Raw genomic sequence first — 7,862 nt, 5'->3', positions numbered from 1 at the left:
TTTCTCTATTTGGGTGAGTGTTATAGATTCAGAGACACATGTAGGGCTGCTTGAAGAATCAGAGTGACCGAAAAAAAGAGTTGGTGTTTAGAAATAAATTTATGGAGGTAGGATGGAGCCATATTGTGATAGGACTTGGGTCAAGATGGCAGCTGTCACATTTGGATGGGAAGTTTTAGATGGACAGGATGGGGTTGCGGTATGCTCGTGCTCACAGGCTGAGAGTGTGGATGAATCTATCTTAGCTCACTGATGCTCTGATGGAAGGATTCTAAATGACTGGTCCTCTGATAGGACACCAGTGGCATCATCTCCTGTGTACTTGGTCCTTGTTCCCATGAGAGGGAGAAATCAGCCACTGAGGCACCAAATGTGGAATCCCTAAGGCAGAAGATGGTCTCTGCCTCACAAGGTTAAATGACATTTAAAATAAGCAGAATCACTGCATTGTTTCTGAAGAAGCAGATTTTCTTTATAAGAAAAAGTAAAAGATGTTCTTCAGAGCCAGGGGAGAGTTTTCTAAAATGCAGGATCAGAACTTTGTTTCTGGTTTCTTAAATATCCCAGATCTTGCCAGAGCACTGGAATAGAAAATGCAGTAACAGTCAGGACATCTTATGCAAATTATGAATATTTATATTCAAATTGAGCTTTTACCATAATAGGCACACTTTCTGTCTTTGTCAGGAATTGTTTGATTGCCAGGACTAGACCTCAGAGTAACTTGAGCAAAAAGGATTTATTGGAAGGACATTGGGAGTACATCACAGAGTCCAGTCCCAGTGTCCCAAGACCTTGGGGAGAAAGTTTCCGCTCTTGCCACCTCTCTCATGGTATCCCACCCCTGCCTGTCTCAGCATGGTATTCATTCTTCTTCCTCTTTGTGGACCAGCAGAATCAGCTCACTTACCAACTCACGTGGCTTAAACATGGCCGGTTGCCTTAATCCCTACTTCACAGAACCCTACAAGGCCAGTGTCTGCAATTCACTAATTGGAACCCCAATCCCAGTTTCCTGGGAGAGAGAATCTGGTGGCCCCAGTGGGCATCAGCTGTAGCCAGAGGTCCGTTGGCCTGTCCCCAACTAGTGGCAGTCATGGGAGCAGATCCTCGGAGAAAGTGCCATGGGCAATAGGTGGCCCTCAGAAAAGGGCTGTCAGCTGTGAATGTGTGTATCACCTTCACAATGAGGCCACAGTTATATCCAAATGTAGCAAGTATTTAGTAAGCCTGCCTGGTTGCTTCCCAACAGTTCCATGTAATAGTAAAAGAGAAATGGTTCCTGCTTTAATCTGAATAGAGAGCCATCTCCCCTCAGCCACCTCTAAAATTTTTATCTCTGTAAAGAGCCCTGAACATCTGAAGAGAATGTTGGTCATTAACTATCATGAGTTTTAAAGCATCAGCTATAATCAACAAGGGGTTTATTGTATGGTAAAATTATTTTTTTTAAATTGAATGAGATGAAGCCTCTTTGGTAAGAAGAAAAATGCATGACCAAGCCACAAGACTTTAAAGTGGTCTTGAAAGTAAAAGGGAATTTGAGCACAAATATCCTTTTTCAAATTGACTTTTCCTCCCTGCTTCTGGGAAGAGCCAAGGGTGGGCCATGGTCTGGAAATCCACTCAGTTGACCAGTAATGCTTTTGAAGACTATATGACGTGTCTTCTCCAGCAAGACTTCGAGCCACACTTTCCAGTGCGACTCAGAGGGCAGTGACACCCCTCAGAAGCTGGCTGCTGTCTCAGAGGCTAGCCTTGTGGCACACAGAGCATTGTGGGACCAGTGTGTTTGAGGATTCTGTCTTTAATCTCAGGAAGTCATTTTCATTTAGCTCCCCCAGACTAGCCTTATCAGGAAAGGGGGCCAGGGGCACCAAGAAAAAAACCGTGGAGTGAGAATCTGCAACCCTAGAATTCTATCCCCCTCTCCATTTCCTTCTTGTATGCCCCCATGTGAGGCCCTTAACCTTGCTAAACTGATTTCTTTGTCACATAGGAATAACATCGTCTGTCCTGCCTTCCAGAAAGGGCTATGAGTTTCATGCAAGATGTTTATGTGTATGCTAGCCAGATGTAAGAGATTAACATTTGAATATCTGGAATCAAACCCAGTTTTCTGAGGTGTCTGCCTTTGATTTTTGTCTTTTAATTCAATGCTCTTTTACTTTTCTATTACTAAGCAAGTTGTTCCTGTTTGTGTGGTGAATGATGAAAGCCTTATTCCATATAATAATAAACACTATTTATTCAGCACATTGTATCTTGCCAGGTCTTGTGGTGTTTACTTTATTTACATTATCTCATTTTAATTCTCAGAAGAACCCTTTGAGGCCTGTATTGTTCCTCATTCCACTGTTGATAAAATTGAGCTTAGAGAGAGGCTATGGTGGAGGGGCCAGAATTCACCCTACGGTCTGTCTGACTCCAAAGCCCACGTTTGTGACCGCGGCAAAATGCTGGCTGCTTCTGGGCGCATGACAGTGGTACCAGTGCCCTTCAGAATCATGCCAAGCACTGGGAAGTGCACAGGCAAAAACAACTCCTGGGCTCTGATATGAAAGGCAGAAGGTGGCGAGCATATAGGCCCTCCCTCTTTTAGAAACGATTTGTTCTTTTTTTTCTTTTCTCTTTTTTTCCCTTGTATTTCAGAGAAGAGGCAGTAAGGATTCTTTCCATAAGTTTATTTACAAACATATCTATTATGTTGAGTTCACTTTGATCATTTCTCAAAGTGACTGCACCTCTTAAAATGCTCCTCTTTCTGTTTCATGGATTAACTAAAACATCCTCACTTCTTTTTTTTAAAGATTTTTATTGGGGAATTGGGGGAGGGAAACAGACAAGTTGCTGTTGTTTTTTGTTCTTCAGTCTGGTTGCAGAGGATGTTGCTTCACTGGCCCAAGCTGGCACCATCATTGCGCTCTTCCCGGCGAGGCAGATCAGTCGCCGGCCTCTGGACGGCTGCTCACGGCGGCTGCTGGCCGCTCACGCTGGCTGCTGGCTACACACGGTAGCCCATGGCAACCCGCTGCAGCAGGGGCTGCAGCCTACCCCATTGCCGGCGACTCACGGCAGCCCAGCTCCAGGTTGAGCTGTTGTTCAGCATCTTTGTTCTAGAGGGCAGTGTCACTGGCCCTCATATGTGGGATCTGAACCAGGGTCGTCTGGCATCCCAAGCCAGTTCTTAACCAACGTGCCACTCACCGGCCCACATCCTCACTTCTTAAGCAGTGGTGTCTTACTATAAAGAAAGGTATGGCAAATCCAGATCGAAAGTACACAGTCATCATAACTGGTAACCGCCACTTGTTTTCCCCTGAAAATGGCAAATTTTTCTCCCTGGGCCCTCCTCACAGTGGCCACCGAGGTTGTGAACCCCCGGGTGCTCTGTCTCAACACAGCACTGTTGGAAGCCCTGCGAAAGACGCAGAGACCAAAGGCAGAGGAAATGGCGGGACCACACCAAGCCCTCTTTTTTTTACAACCTTGTTCCCCTGCATGCAAGGACCAAAAGGGAGAAGTGGTTTATTCTTATTTTTCACACAATTCTAATAAGCTCAATGGTTTTGTTCTAAGCCTAAGAAGCAGCGAATTAAGAAGAGGATGAACAAAGACTCCAGGCCCTGATAATAGCAGGAAGTAGGTGCTCTCTTTCAGAGACTCCTTTCAGTTCTAATGTTCTGAGGGCTAAGCAGCCTTGACAGTCACTGAGGAGACAGATTACATGTTCAAGTCAGACACAAGAACACTAAAAAGCACACCAGTCTGGGGCCATTCGGTGAAGCACATTTGATGACCCCAAGCCACCAAGAAAAATTTAAAGTAGGTTAAAATAAGTTCTGTGGGTTTTTTGGTTTTTTTTTTTTTTAAAGAAATAGCTAATGCATTTTAGAAAGGTTTCACCCAAAATGATAAAGGTAAAAGTTTAAATTTTAAAATAGATGGAAAACTCAGTTATCTAGAATGGTGTTTCTAAATAGGACAGTGAACAGGACTCAAAACCAATGGCTGCTCGCTTTCAGTGGACGTTATTATGCATATCAGCTCTGTGTTTCCCTTTTACTCTGCTCTATTCGTTCACTGCTGCCTAAGAAGTACATTCACCCATGCAATCCATGATTTTCATTGATGTCGTAGGACCTGTTTGTTTTAGCACACAGTTTTAGAATACCTGCTGTGTGACTGTGAACATGCCTGGCCCTAGGAATACAATGGTGTGTGGAAGATACAGTCCTACCTTTAGGTTGTTTATGGCCAGTTAGGGAGAGAGACACATAAACAGGTGTTTGGAATCAAGTTCAGCATAGGTTGCTATAGGACTACACAGCAGGGGCATATAACCTTTGTGTGTGTGTGTGTGTGTAAGAGGGCGGGGGGGGGGGGGAGGGGGCGGTGAAAGGAATGGTGGGAGAGCCATGGGGCTTCCCAGGGAAAATGAGTTCAGGCTGCAGTCTTAAGTAAGGAAGACTATTCCAGGTAGAGGGAATAGCATGTCCAAAAGTCCAGAGCAATGTGCAGTTGGGAAACTTGCAAACACACTGTAATTTATGTTGACCATCTAGAGCAGTGGTTCTCAACCTTCCTAATGCCGCGACCCCTTAATACAGTTCCTCATGTTGTGGTGACCCCCTTCCATCAAATTATTTTCATTGCTACTCTATAACTGTAATTTTGCCACTGTTATGAATCGTAATGTAAATATCTTTTTATTTTCCGATGGTCTTAGGCGACCCCTGTGAAAGGGTCATTCGACCCCCAAAGGGGTCGCGACCCACAGGTTGAGAACCACTGATCTAGAGTGTGAGCCCAGGGATAAAGGGGTCATCCTGACGGGGGAAGGAAAGGGGAACAGCACAGAGGGGCTGGGCCTTGTACAACACACGAGAGAGTTTGGACTTTACCCTGAGAGGCAACCAGAGATCTCGAGGGTTTTAAGCAGGGTCCCTGCATACCTCTCCAGCTCCTGTTGCTTTTTTCTCTCTGTGTCATACTCACTTCTTTTTGTTCCTGCAAAGGCCAAGGTCATTCTTACCTTATGTCTCTGCCCTTGTCACTCCTTCTGCCTGGAATGTACTGTAAAGATTATCCCAGTTATAGTGTACTAACTGGATGAGAATAGAGCAAGCCTAAAAATGTAGATGGAATAGGCCAATGCAGTGATTGCAGTGAGAGGAGATGGTGTTCTAAACTGGGGAAGTGGCAGTGTGGATAGAGAGACATGGACAGATGTCTGCAATGTTTTGGAAGGTAGAATTGACAGTGTCTGGCAAGTGATTAACTTAGGTAGGCAGCAAGGATGCTACCTCAGGCCGTTGATATTTACATGAATGGAGCAGCAGCACAGAGTGGTCTGATTTGCAGTGATTTACCTCACAGTGTGTTTTGGGACTTCACTGCCCCAGTGGTACACGAGCTGCCTGGATTTGTTCACCGAATTGTTGTGAATAAAGCTTATAGGTTCCAGCTGCATTAATGCAACCCATGGCCTTGTTTATGTCTAATCTTAACTTTTTGATGATGTGCTGTGGGCGCTCTATAAACTAATACCTAATAACATGCTTACTTGTGTGCATAATGGAATAAACGAGACAAAAATCAGAGTAAATGGCCAAGATGATCATAATCAAGTAGTTCTTATTAAGAACCATTAAATGTGTGGCTTGGGTTTCCATATGCAAGGTCCCTTTAACAAACTTTGGCTTGTATGATATGCCCTCGACTAGATGCTTAATTCACTGCATTTGTTTAAACTCTAAAACCCAACCATTCCCAAGTCAGGTCCCCACTGAACACTAGACTCCTACTGCCCAGAGTTTTTCTGTTTACATTTGCTGCTATAGAGATTTGGTTTGTTTCCGAAAGATGCATTTTAACATTTGTGTGGTGAGCCACATTTGTTATATTTGAACCATGTGTGACGTAAGGGAGAAGGGTAACCACTTGGCTTAGAGGGGGAAGGGTGACTCTTGGTTAGCGGAGGTACTTCCTGCCAATTTAAAAAGAACTGGTTAGATGTAGATGGTGGCAGAAATTAAATTGTGTGTGTGTGTGTGTGTGTGTGTGTGTGTGTGTGTGTGTGTGTACATACATCCATATACCCGTACATTTTTATATGTCAGTAGACTAATATGGATATAAAGCTTACTAAACTAGGCCATGCTGTTTTCCAGCCTTAAAACATAAAGGAAAAATGCTTTCTAAGTCTCTATGGCTCACTTTGGAATTGAATAATGTATAACTCTTAACGGACCTAGAAGTGCTTCTAGGACCAGGCCTCATCCGTGTGTTATTATATCTTCAGTTATATAAACTGTGAGGAGCCAAAGAGAGAAAGTAGGGAAAGGGCTTCATCTGATAGTGGAGTGATTCATAAATTAATAATAACACAGATGAAAAACTAAGGTCCAGAGAGGTCAATTTGTCCATGGGCCACAATAAACCCATTCCTTCATTCAGTAAATATATGTTTAATATGTATTATATAGGTGTATTGGTTACTTATTTCTGTATAACAAATTACCCTAAAATGTAGTGACTTAAAACAACACACATTTATTGTCTCACTTTCTGTGAGTCTGCACATGGCTTACTGGGCCCTCTGCTTCAAGGTCTCTCATAAGGCTGCAGTTAGGTGTCTGCCAGGGCCGGGGTTGCATCTGAGGGCTCCACTGGGGAAGGCTCTTCAAGCATACATGATTATTGGTAGGATTCAGTCTTTGCAGAGACTGAACATCTTGGTTCCTTGCTGGCTGTTGGCTGCAGGCCATCCCCAGTTCTTTGCCACATGACCTCTCTGGCATGGCATATTGTTTTATCAAAGTATATAAAACTGAGAAGGCAATAGAAAGAGTCTACCAAAAAGACCCAAGTCACAGTCTCTTGTAACCTAATCACAGCAGTGGCATCCCATCAACTTTGCCACATACTATTGGTCAAAAGCAAGTCACAGTCCAACCCACACTCAAGGGGAGGGGATTACATAAGGGCATGACTACCAGGAGGTGGGGATCACTGAGGGCCATCTTTGAAAGCTGCCTACCACAGCTGGTACATACAATATATTCAGGTTTCTTTATTCTCAGATACAGCTTTTTCTACTAACTAGACCAAACCATCTGATTGTGTAATTGTGAAACACTAATATGTTTACTGTGGTAGGCTGAATGATGCCTTTCCCCAAAAAATGTCTATCTATGTAATCCCTAGAATCTTTAAATACGTTTCTTTATATGGCATAAGGGACTTTACAGGTGTGATTAAATTAAGGTTTTTTTTAATTATTAGTTTCAGGTGTAAAATTAAGGATTTTGAGATGGGGAGATCATTGTGAATTATCCAGGTAGGCCCAATGTAATCACACAGGTCCTTATTACAGAGAGGCAGAGGATCAGAGTCAGGAAAGTGACAGATGGGATGCTGGAAGCAGAGAGAGGGAAGGAGATGTGATGATGGAAGTAGAGGCTGGAATGGTGCAGCCACAAGCCAAGGAATAGGGGCAGCTTCTAGAGATGAAAAAGGCAAGAAACAGAGACCCACCCCTTGAGCCTCCAGAAGAAAAATCAGCTGACACCTTGATTTTAGCCCCATAAAACCCATTTAGTACTTCTGACCTCTTGAACTGTAAGATAATGAATTTATGCTGTTTTAAGCCACTAGGTTTGTGGCAATTTGTTGTAGCAGCAATAGGAAACAAATACATTCACAAAAGGACCTTGGGGAAACCAACATGTAGAGCTTTTTAAGGAATGAAGAGAGGTACAAGGCATAGGATGATGGGTTTCCAAGGGTTTTTTCTGTCTTCTAGTGACTCTGAAACAATTTACAAGGTGTGATAAAAAAATATGGTGAGGGCCGGCCGA

At 43.5% G+C, this 7,862-nt stretch overlaps 1 protein-coding gene and 1 pseudogene across 2 annotated transcripts in view; one reads left to right on the top strand and one right to left on the bottom strand.

The window, feature by feature from the left end:
- KREMEN1 (kringle containing transmembrane protein 1) overlaps positions 1 to 7,862 on the top strand; it is an 86,405-nt gene that overhangs the window by 50,419 nt on the left and 28,124 nt on the right. The window lies entirely within an intron of this gene.
- LOC109383028 (cytochrome c oxidase subunit 7C, mitochondrial pseudogene) lies at positions 3,204 to 5,029 on the bottom strand (annotated as a pseudogene).

This window comes from Hipposideros armiger, unplaced genomic scaffold, assembly GCF_001890085.2.
Source record: "Hipposideros armiger isolate ML-2016 unplaced genomic scaffold, ASM189008v1 scaffold_75, whole genome shotgun sequence".
Classification (NCBI taxonomy): Eukaryota; Metazoa; Chordata; class Mammalia; order Chiroptera; family Hipposideridae; genus Hipposideros; species Hipposideros armiger.
Note: the sequence above shows the minus strand (reverse complement) of the source record. Positions and strands in the feature narration are given on the sequence as shown.